Consider the following 12,727-nt stretch of genomic DNA (forward strand, 5'->3'; position numbering starts at 1 on the left):
GCACAAGAGCAAAGCACATGTCTGCTTCACTCAAAATAATCCAATGTCATGAACAAATCTCATACTCCATTCTCATGTTACTCCTACGTTCTTGTTCAGTTATCAAGTATCCTTAATTTTTGTAATTGTCTATTATCGATGACAACCTAGTTTAATGTTTTCTACTTAGTAATCTCTCAAGTATTTCTGCCTGCAACCTGCTGTTACAGTTGCTCTGGCTAAGATCCCCAATGTCAATCTCAGGTTAAATGTCAGAGTTCTTTCCCTAGGCTTCAATCTATATTAGATTTTCTCTATTAAACTATCTCATGCTTCCCTTTTTCTATTTCATAGCACTTAATGTAATTTCCATAAGAGATGTGTATGTTTATTTAACTAATGTTTTCTCTCCAACCTCATGATGATAGGTTCCACCAGATCTTTGTTCATTGTTGGGATGGCCACTGTCTTAACACAGGGCTTGATGTATTAGGTTCTCAAAAAAATATTTGTTCAATGACTGAATGAATAAAAGAGAAAATAACTTTTTGAGTCATATTCTTCCAGGAAATAAAATCTGCCTCATATGCAACAGGTAATTCTAAATAATGGAGGAAGGGCAAAGGAAAGAAGAAATAGCAGGCAGCCCAAATAGGAAAACATAAGTTTTCAGTTTTAAAATATTGTCTTCAAAAATGCCCTGTGCCCTGTGATGCTGTTGAACACTGTGCATATGAAGTGCACATGTTTTATATTTTTGAGTACATGGGGGCAGGAGGCATCTGGCTCCCCACTGTGAGCACTCGTAGGCTGGCTGGTGGTAACTAAATGCTGCTCTCCTTGAGTTCTCTTTACTTTTGGGACCAAAGAAATTGACCAAGGGAAGCCAGTGGTGTGACCATCTCCTAGGACTGTCCAGGGTCTTTCTTTCATGTACTGATTACCTCTGAGGGAAGAGGGAAAAATACATTGAGAAAAGGGTCATTAGCACTGAAAATATCTTCCTTTCTCTGAACTCCAGCATGTGTTTTTCAGTTAAATTGGAATGATTCTTTCTTTCCTCAAAGGAAGCAGAAGACTTATAATTGTTTTCCAACACTTCATCAACATCAAAGTGTACAACAAGTTCTCGTCTGTGTGTAGCACTTTGCTACTTGTTTTTCAGCTTTGCCACTAGTTTGTTGTGTAACTGGGGCATGTTATTTTGTTTCATGTCATTTTTGACTCTAACTTCCTTATTTGTGAAAAACAAAACAAAACAAAACAAAACAAAACAAAAAACGCTGGAATAGACTAAAGTTTTTCCAGATCTAACAATCAAGAAAGAAAACCAAGCATTGTATGTCTCATTTGTGAGTTTATTTAATACAACAAAGCAATCATTTGCTTAAGGAAACTAGGAAATTCATTCATTTATTCAATTTGCAGTCCTGCCTAGACTGAGTGCAGTGAATAAAAAGATTGACATTGAAGCCCGAGTTTGAATTCTAGCTTTGTCACCTCCCTGACTCTGGGCAAGTATCTTAACCTCTTTGTGCCTCCCTTTGTGTGTAAAGGGAGAACAATGACACTAGTACTTGAAGGATTTAGTGTAAAATATATCAGATATTTAGCATATATAACAGATATTCAATTAGCATTCAGTTCAGTTCAGTCGCTCAGTTGTGTCCGACTCTTTGCGACCCCATGAATCACAGCACACCAGGCCTCCCTGTCCATTACCAACTCCCGGAGTTCACTCAGACTTACTTCCATTGAGTCAGTGATGCCATCCAGCCATCTCATCCTCTATCATCCTCTTCTCCTCCTGCCCCCAATCCCTCCCAGCATCAGAGTCTTTTCCAATGAGTCAAATCTTTGCATGAGGTGGCCAAAGTACTGGAGCTTCAGCTTTAGCATCGTTCCTTCCAAAGAAATCCCAGGGCTGATCTCCTTCAGAATGGACTGGTTGGATCTCCTTGCAGTCCAAGGGACTCTCAAGAGTCTTCTCCAACACCACAGTTCAAAAGCATCAATTCTTCGGCGCTCAGCCTTCTTCACAGTCCAACTCTCACATCCATACATGACCACTGGAAAAACCATAGCCTTGACTAGACAGACCTTAGTCGACAAAGTAATGTCTCTGCTTTTGAATATACTATCTAGGTTGGTCATAACTTTTCTTCCAAGGAGTAAGCGTCTCTTAATTTCATGGCCACAGTCACCATCTGCAGTGATTTTGGAGCCCCTCAAAATAAAGTCTGACACTGTTTCCACTGTTTCCCCATCTATTTCCCATAAAGTGATGGGACCGGATGCCATGATCTTCGTTTTCTGAATGTTGAGCTTTAAGCCAACTTTTTCACTCTCCTCTTTCACTTTCATCAAGAGGTTTTTTAATTCCTCTTCACTTTCTGCCATAAGGGTGGTGTCATCTGCATATCTGAGGTTATTGATATAGCTAATATTGATATTAGCTATTGCTATTTATTGAGAATCAACTCAGTGTGAGGCACATTGTTAAACATTGGGGATAGAAAAATTAAAATGGGGCACTTAGACTTTACGGAATCCAATCAAGCCTTTAATCAGTGGTTCTTAAACCTAGCTATACATTAGAATCATCTGAAGAGATTTTTAAAATTCTTTTCTTGTGTTACTTTGTGGGAACTGGGGCTCAGAAACCAGCACAAATGCTTAGACTATGTCTACTGTTATTGTTATGAGCAATAACTATCCTTTGTCTCTGTCCCAGGAGTCTTGTGTCTTCTGCCAGCATTCATGGAACCGAAGACTAACCTGTGAGCTTAAAAGTAAGATAAAATCTCAGATTCTTCATAGTTTTTTTTTTTTAATTAATATGCAACCCTAGATCTAACCATGAATTTATAGGAAATAAAAGAGAAAGAGAACAGGCTAAACCACAGTGAGGTTGTAATCAGCCAAACTCAGAATGTAGGAATTCTACAGGAGAAATAATCCAATTTCATCAACAAATAAATAGCATGGTGGGGAAGAGTAGAAATGCTATATATTAAGAGACTAGTATCAATCAAAGGAAATGCCTGAATCTTTTTGGACAATTATTCAAGTAGAACTTGCCATTTATTCATTTACTCAGTTAGCTGGGCTAGGAGCTGGAGATACAAAGAAGTAAGGCATAGTTTCTATTCCTAAGAATATTACAATTTTAAATAGGAAGGCATACATGTAAACAAATTATACAGAAACAGAAGTAAGTACTGGATATAGTGCAGGAAAGAATCGCTATTAATTCATGTGGACTAGAGGAAAAAAAAAGATTCATGTGGAAGCTTATCCTTGAGTTTAATTTTTAAAATATAACTTATTTGAGGCATTTAAAAATCATATAATGTATCCATTGCAAAGTTTATAAAGTAAATTTATCAACTTGTGCAACTGATATCAACATACATCAGTTTAAGTGGATTTCCTTTGGGCTGACCTTTGAAGACAAGGAAAGAGAGACACCCCAAGGAAGAGTGAAAGGATGAACAAACAATTACATTATTAACTAAAATTAGTAGAATTTTCATTAGGTACCCAGTTCAATTCAGTTGCTCAGTCGTGTCGAACTCTTTGCAACCCCATGGACTGCAGCACACCGTCTCCCTGTCCATCACCAACTCCTGGAGCTTACTCAAACTCATGTCCATTGAGTCAGTGATGCCATCCAACCATCTCATCCTCTGCCGTCCCCTTCTCCTCCTGCCTTCAATCTTTCCCAGCATCAGGGTCTTTTCAGATGAGTCAGTTCTTTGGATCAGGTGGCCAAAGTATTGGAGTTTAAGCTTCAGCATCAATCTTTCCCATGAATATTCAGGACTGATCTCCTTTAGAATGGACTGATTTGATCTTGCAGTCCAAGGAACTCTCAAGAGTCTTCTCCAACACCACAGTTCAAAAGTATCAATTCTTCGGCGCTTAGCTTTCTTTGTAGTCCAACTCTCACATCCACACATGACTACTGGAAAAACCATAGCCTTGACCAGATGGACCTTTGTTGGCAAAGAATATCTCTGCTTTTTAATATGCTGTCTAGGTTAGTCATAACTTTTCTTCCAAGGAGCAAGCTTCTTTTAATTTCAGTCACCATCTGCAGTGATTTTGGAGCCCCCTAAAATGAAGTCTTTCACTGTTTCCATTGTTTCGCTATCTGTTTGCCATGAAGTGATGGGACCAGTTGCCATGATCTTAGTTTTCTGAATGTTGACTTTTAAGCCAATGTTTTCACTCTCCTCTTTCACTTTCATCAAGAGGCTATTTAGTTCTCCTTCACTTTCTGTCATAAGGGTGGTGTCATCTGTGTATCTGAGATTATTGATATTTCTCCTGGCAATCTTGATTCCAGCTTGTGCTTCATCCAGCCAAGAGATTTATATGGATTATTTTGTTTATACCTCATAACAACACAATGCTAAAGGTAGTATTATTTTTACCCTCATCTTTCAGATGGTGAAGCTGAGGCACAGTGAGTATGTTGCCTTAGGTCACAGTAAGTGGTGAGGCGGAATTATTAAAACCCAGGTAGACTGACTGTAATGACTATATCTTTTCTCATTCTGCTTTTCTACTTGGAAAATCTTGAGGTCTAAACCCAGACTGGTATAAAGGGGCTTGAATGGCTTGAGCATGGAGGAAGTAGGAATGGGCAGAAACCATGGAGCTGCTGAGGTGGGGCTCTAGTTTCTGCCTGATTTGACTAATGCAGTGTGAAGATGAGGAAATGAGAGGAGGGACAGGTTATACGGAGTCTGAGATTTCTGAGGGTCATTCAAGTGGAAACATCCAGGAGGTGTTTTTGGATATACACAATTTGGCTTGCAATAAAGATTTAACTCTCACTTACACATAAGTGGTAGCTGAAGCCAAAAGTGTAGATGAGACTCTTCTGGCATAAGGAATGAAAAAAGAAGGCATAGGACAGAACACGGGAGGATATGAAGTTTTGAAGGTAGAACAGAGGACTATATTGTGCATAAAATAAAAATTGTATGCTGAAGCACTAACCCTCAATATGACAATTTTGGGAAATAGGGCTTTTAAGAGATAGTTATGGTTAATGAAGTCATAAACTCATGGTCCTAATCCAAGGGAGTTGGTGGCCACATAAGAAGAGGAAGAGAGCGAGGTCTCTCCATGCATACATACTGAGAGAAGGCCCTGTAGGACACAGCAAGAAGCCTGCTATCTGCAAGTAAGGAAGATAGCTCTAACCAGAAGCTGACTCCACTGGATCTTAACTGGGGACTTCTGACCTCCAGAACCGTGAGAAAAGCTTCTATTGTTAAAGCCACCCAGCCAATGGTATTTTGTTATGGCACCCCTAGCAAACTAAGACAGAAAAGAAGTCAGTTGTGCAGCCTAAGAATGGATGATCAGAGAGGGAGAAAAAGTACCAAGACAGAGTGGTGTCATGGAGGTCAAGGGAGGAGTTTCACAAAAGGAATAGTAAATAAGATGTGCCTCTAAGTGGACATAATGTTTGACACATATTCTTTTGATCTGACAAATATGAAGTCATTGGTGATTGTGCCAGGATATGGGGGTGGTGTGGCAGAAGCCAGATTGCACTGGATTGAAGAAGCCATGTGAGTTGAAGAAATAGATTCTCTAGAGACCCTTTGTCTGGTCTCACCCAGGAGCTTGTCTGAAGTTCAGACCCTCAGTCCCCATCCTAGACCTACTGACTCATAATCTCATTTGAGTAAGATGCCCATAAAGAAAGTTGAGCATCTAGACCATTCTTTCTAGGAAAATATGTGGTAATGAAAGGAGGGAGGATTAGAAAATAGGAGGAAGCAGAGGGAATTTTCATTTACTTATTTATTCAGAAGAGAATTTTTAAATGTGAGGCACTTGAATCTACTGGTGGTCCATGAAGAAGAAATCAATTGAAAGGGAAAGACTGAAAAAAAAGCGAGAGAAAGAATAACCAATGGAACAAGGACAAAATGGGTGAGATCAAGAACTTCAGTGAAGAAAATAATCTAATCTGAGGTTAGGGACACTTCCCTCTTTGACCTGGGAAAAAAGAAAATCTTGGTTATGTAGATATTTTAGGTAGGAGTTAAGAGTTGAGGAAGTATATGTCTAACAGTTTCATTTTTTTCTTTTATCAAGTTGTAGGCATAAACACTTTCTTCAAAAGATGAGTGAACTGGGGACTTACCTGGTGGTGCAGTGAATAGGAATCTGCCTGCCAATGTAGGGGACACAGGTTCAATCCCTGGTCTGGCAGGGTTCCACGTGCCACAGAGCAAGTAAGCCTTCTGAAGTTGAAGTTGTAAGCAGCCACGACTTCTGAAGTCCATGCACCCTAGAACTGCAAACCACAACTATTGAGCCTTTGTGCTGCAACTGCCGAAGCCCACATCCCTAGAGTCTGTGCTCTGCAACAGGAGAAGCCACAGCAGTGACAAGCCCACGCACTGTAACAAAGAATGGCCCCTACTCACCACCACTAGAGAAAGCCTGTGTATGGCAATAAAGACCCCAAAATAAATAAAATTTTAAAAAAGAGGACTGAACTGATTGAAATGCAAATGGTTAGAAAGAGGATGCAAGGGATCTGGGTTGGATAGAAATGTGTCTCCATACATGTGCAAAGAAATAGAAAAAAGGGAAGAACCAAGAAACTGGAACATTTAATGAGAGCCATGAGGTCAAGAGAATATGGTCAAGGATTGGAGTTAAACACCCCAGAGGAGAAGCAGTTCTGGATGATAACCAAGTCTTGAGGGTGTCCATGAGAGTGGGTAGTTGGTGACCGAGAAAGATTGTTAGAATCATGGACATTAGAGAATTTTGAGCAGGGTATGTCAGATAGATTGTCCACATGGATGTTAAGGTCGTCCTTAGTGACAGTTTGACGGAAACAAAAGACTGAGAGTTGCATTAGGACTTCAAACTTCTCAAGGGAAGATTTATTATGACTGTAGGAAAAAGGTGCCAAGGATGGAATAGGAAGATGGGTGAAACATTAGTAGGGTGAAGTTATTGTATGATGGTTTAAAAAAAAGGAATGGGGAGCAAGCAGAATGAGGACAGTAATCCTCAGTCCTGGCTGTGATAAGGAGTGGAGATGCCAGGGAGGAAAAGCACAGTGTGTTCCATGCAGCTCTGAGTTCACCAATTCCTGCCGTGAAATCTAGTCTTGCTGCCTGCAGTCAAACTGCTTTTCCTACCTACCTTGTCAGTCCTTCCAATATTGCTGGTGGTCACCAGACTGAACAGTTCCTCATCTCCAGCCTCCACGCTGGTTTCAACCAGGCAACCTCAAGGCCCACAGTCCAGGACGGGACCTTAATGGCCAGTGAGGACTCCAACACACGACAAATGGACCTAAGTCTTGGACCTTTTCTTTTCCTCCTCTTGGTAAGTTTTATAGACTTGAAAATGGAGTTCAGCAATTGTAGCCACAGCCCAGACACAGCCGGTGGTGAGCCCCGAGGGCACCTGAGAAAGAAAAGAATACCTGCCATCTAGCAGCCATCATCAGACTGTAGCCATTCCCTATGGTGTGCCCTAAGGAAACTCAGGATGCGAAAACGCATAGTTTGAGGTGCATTTCAAAGGAATGATTTCAGTGAAAGATTACATCCTCCCATATATAAAAAGGTGCTAGTTCCTTAACTTGAGATTTCTAGTTTTCTTTAATTAACAGTAATCTTTTGTCCCTGCTACCTGTCCTTCACTGTAAATCTCTCATACAGCCTAGCTCCCCTCCTCCTCGCCTCCTTGGAGTAGTTCTCTCAGGGTTTCTTGAGATATTGCCTCCCAGGCTTAAAGTCCTAAAACTTCTTGCTGAATAAAATATAATTCTTTTTTATAAAAAAAGAAGGAAAAAAAATGGAATTCAGAAAGATTGGGAGATAAGGGGATTGGTGACTGTTGAGAAAGAATCTGTTGGGAGAAGAGTCTGAAAGAGATTGGCCAGAGACTTATAAAAGTGACATTTGTCTGCCAGGATTTATGAAACAGAGGAAGCATTGGAGACTTTGAGCCTGAAGAGTGACAGGATCAATTTCATATTTGGCAAAAATAATTCTGTAGATGGCTAGAAGATGGCTTGGCAGGCAAGGTTTTAGGAACTAGCAGATGACTTAACATTTGATCCTCAAGACTAATTAGAGTGAGGTCTGCATCAGAGAAGTAGTTGGAAGACAGTTTTAAGTCATTTAGGCCCATGTCTTAAATCATTGAAGGAAATGGCAACCCACTCCAATATTCTTGCCTGGGAAATCCCATGGACAGAGGAGCCTGGAGGGCTATAGTCCATGGGGTCGCACAGAGTTGGACATGACTGAGTGACTGAGCATGCGTGCAGCATTGGGAAGAGGTAGGTAAGGATGTGTAAAGGTTAATTCTCCTTGCAAATATAGAATTCAAATTGCTTTACAATTACCTTATGACTGGATTAGTTTTCTTTTCTGCAATTGTTCTTTGAATTCTTCCAATTGTTTTTTGGTCTTATTTAACCAAAATAGAAACTCCAGCTAGTGTTTTATACCAGTTGCTATAGCAAAACCCAGGAATGAAGGCACTTTTATTTGTCAAGTAAGCAAGACTATCAAAAATAGTTTTGATTGTAGAATACATCCTACATTCTTGTATTTCTCAGCTGTACAATTTGAAGCATATCCTAGACACTTCTAGTTTTTATTGCTGACTTATTAACTTGTTTAAAAAAAACTAGGGGCTTCCTTGCTGGCTCAGATGGTAAAGAATCTGCTTGCAATGTAGGAGACCCAGGTTTGATCCCTGGGTCAGGAAGATCCTCTGGAGGAGAGATGTGTATCTGTCAATATTACTGTTACGATCATTGAAACTGGGAGGGAAGGGTGAAGTGAGGGAGAAAAGAATTGTATGTGTGCTATAACTTTGCCAAGACACAAAAATCTGTACTTATTATTTCACCTGATGCAATTTTATTAGCTAGACCTTTGGTCTGCAGTCATTAATTAAGTGTATGTTCATGAAATAGAGGCACATGATTCTCTTAGTAAAGCCATTTGGTTATAAACTCAGGTCTGCCTTAGTTTCTTTTAAAAATGGGTGTGAAGTGAGGTACTTCCCTGGCAGTCCAGTAGTTAAGACTCTGCCCTTCCAATGCAAGGGGCAGGGGTTTGATCCCTGGTCTGGGAATTAAGATCCCGCATGCCTCATGACATGGCCGAAAGATTGAAAAACGGGACTGAGGTGAGATTTTTCTATTTACTTTTTATGTGAAGCAAGTAAAGTACATTTGGAGAAACCTATTTTAAGAGTGAGTGTGCAAAGGAGAAGTGGGGTCAGGTGGTCTCAGTTCAAGTTCCAATGCCTTGCTTCCTTAAATAAGTCATTTACCCTTTTAAGCTTCATGAGTTTCATTTGTAAAATGAAATGTGAAATAAATGAATCTACCTGAGAGCCTTTAGGAGATGTGTATAAATAGTATCTTACCAAGCTTTGCCACAGTGCCTGGTTCGTAGAAACCGTTCAGCGTTATAGCTTCTCTGATATCTCTTTTCAAAGAGATCTGCAGAGTTTTCAGTAACAAAAATTATTTTTCACCTCAAACCAATAGGGCTGTAACTAGGAGGTATGGACGAATTTGGGGCAAAAAATGAGATGAAGATATTTCTAGAAACAAGAGCCAGAAAATGATTGCAGGGGGAAAGAAGAAAGGAGAAACAAAATTGACAGTCATCAAAACTCTGGAAAGTGAGAAATAAATGTAAGTCATGAGCCACGTGACACAAGGGAAGAGCTGGGGGTCAGCAGATCGAATTTCAAGATCACTGTCGTGCTTGTTCTGGGTCTCAGTTTTATCATAAGTAAAATAGAGACCATATTTCCTGACCTGCCTGATGCCGAAGATTAATGTGGAAATCAGTTGGGAAATAAGAAGAGTGTGAAAGCACTTTGTAAGGACAGAGGGAAGTAAATACATTGAGTGCAGGTGTTGAGGCAGTGACCAAGACGGCATCTTTTTAAAAAGTGCTACAAATTATCCACCTTATTTAATGGCTATTATTTGACTTCCACTCTATCAGCATAATCGCCAAGGGAAAACCTTTATGGAAAACAATAGAATAATCTAGGAGTTCAAGATCTGCTGATATTCTCTGAGGCCTGGATTCTGTTCTTCAAATTCCAAGGGATTTTATCTGTTTGGTCTGTTTCCTTCACTATCAAATGAAAAGACTAGGAACTTCCCTTGCAGTCCAATGGTTAAGACTTTGCCTCTCAAGGCAGACGTTGTGGGTCCAACCCCTGGTCTGAGAGCTAAGATCCCGCGTGCCTCAAGTCTAGAAGCAAAACCCCCAAAACATAAAACAGAAGCAATATTGTAACAAATTCAATAAAGACTTTAAAAATGGTCCACATTAAAAAAAATCTTTAAAAAAAATGAGAAGACTAGATATTCTTTCCCTCTCAGGATTATTTTGAAGAGCAAAAACATTGTGAAAGACTTATACAAACAATCAATCAATTAATTCATCATCAATTAATGCACTCGAATAGAAGATGGTATGAAAATTAGGTGTGGAAATGCATAAAAACATACCCCACTCCCCACCAAAGGATGGAGTATTATGTCACCCTGACCAGCTGTGCTTTGAAGAAAATTTAATAACGTGGGAAAGTGTTCATGAAATAACATTAAGTGGGTAAAATGTCATGCACACACACACACAGAAAAAAACAACAACTAAGAAGAAATACACTGAAATAGCATCAGTGATTGTCTTCCTGAGTATTGGGATTATAGATTATTTATTTTTGCTTCTCTAAACTTCCTTGCATTTTCCATTTTTTAAACAATCGAAAGCATGTATTGCCACTTAATAGGATAAAAGGTTATTTTAAACAATGAGATAATGTGTGTCAAAGGTCTGCCAACAGTGCCAGGCATACACTGAGTAGGGATTTCATAGATGTTAGTCGAATCCAAATGAACTCTTAAAAAAGACCTCTTGCAAGGAGGCTATATGCCCCAGCCTCGGCCATCAGATGATGTTCTTCAAAGGAAACAGGAAGACAAGACCCATCAAACATGCCCTCTCTAGGAAGCCTGGACATAAGCCCTCAAGTGGATGTTAGGAAAAACTTTGACCCCTAAGCCCTGAAGGGGTGCTGTGACTTCTACTTTCTTCAAGACAAACAATTAACATCTCAGCTGCTCTTGTTCTGGGTAAGATCAGAACCACGTGAAGGATTTAAAATATCACTGGGATGACATGTTACAGAGCAGCTGGCGGGCTGGAGGGGTCCCATAAATGTCACAAGGAAACCCGTACCAATTGGGAAGGCAGGAGACAAAAATAATAACAATAATTCTTTGCATTCACATGGTATCTTTCATCTGAAGGGCTCAAAGTATTTTACAGATGTTATAGCCATTAAAACGTATGTGGCAAGCATTATTCTCCCTGGATTACAGATGGGGAGGGGACTGTAATCCTGTCATTCAGACTAAAACTGGAATAAACGTGTAATGATCTTTGAGAGGAGATCTTTCTGATGTAACCCTTTCCTGCTGCAGTTTCCTCCTGCTTCTGAGTGAACAGGACAGGTCACATCCTTGGGCCCGTGATATCGACTGCAGGTATCCAAACACTGAAATGAGATCACTTCTCCATCTTTTCTCCCAGACGAAACATATTTAACTTTTCAAAGTTTTTCTTCAGAAGCCCCAGCTTCCCTCTTCTCATTTCCCTACAACCTGGAGGTGGTTTTCAAGCTAGTAACTGAAACCAGTGCCTGATACTTTAGCCCAGATTCATCAGCAACTTTACCTGAATAAACCGACAGACCTGAAGTTAGATTTGTGTTTTTGCAGCTGGGGTTTCCACACGGATATGTTGTTTTTGGTTTTGGCGTGTTTTTGATAAGGCAATGGCTTCTATTTCTTTTTTTAAAATTAATTAATTAATTTAAATTAGAGGCTAAGTACTTTACAATATTGTGATGGTTTTTGCCATACATCAATATGAATCAGCCATGGGTATGCATGTAATGACCTCTATTTTTGATGTTCAAGATCTTTGTTCTCTTGTTGTTGCTATTGTTCCTTTTTCCTTTGATCTGAGAATCCAGCTTCCTTTAAAAAGGCGAAGCATCTAATTCTCCTAACCGAGGAGTGATTATCATTTGTGCGTATTCTATTTTCTCTGTATTTGTATTCATCTTTTAATGATTTTAGGGTAGTACTGTATATATCATTTTGCATTCTTTGAATTGCATTCTGCTTTTGAGATTTACATTATATTTTTCTCCATTACTCCTTGGAAAAGAAGCCCAATGTTGACTCTATAATCAGGATTCTAGGTTTGCATTATAATTTCCTCAATCACACTATTAGAAGATATTAGAATTGTCTCAAATTTTCCTATTGCTAAGCTATTTTGGGTGAGCATACCTTTAAAGCTTCTTTTATATTTTAGACTATTTTATTAAGAACTTTTGGAGAAGGCAATGGCACCCCATTCCAGCACTGTTGCCTGGAAAATCCCATGGATGGAGGAGCCTGGTAGGCTGCAGTCCATGGAGTCGCTAGAGTCGGGCACGACTGAGTGACTTCACTTTCACTTTTCACTTTCATGCATTGGAGAAGGAAATGGCAACCCACTCCAGTGTTCTTGCCTGGAGAATCCCAGGGACGAGGGAGCCTCGTAGGCTGCCATCTATGGGGTTGCACAGAGTCGGACACGACTGAAGCGACTTAGCAGCAGCAGCAGCAACAAGAACTTTCAATATGTAT

The sequence above is a fragment of the Oryx dammah genome, unplaced genomic scaffold (genome assembly GCF_014754425.2).
Source record: "Oryx dammah isolate SB20612 unplaced genomic scaffold, SCBI_Odam_1.1 HiC_scaffold_27, whole genome shotgun sequence".
In the NCBI taxonomy this organism is placed as follows: domain Eukaryota; kingdom Metazoa; phylum Chordata; class Mammalia; order Artiodactyla; family Bovidae; genus Oryx; species Oryx dammah.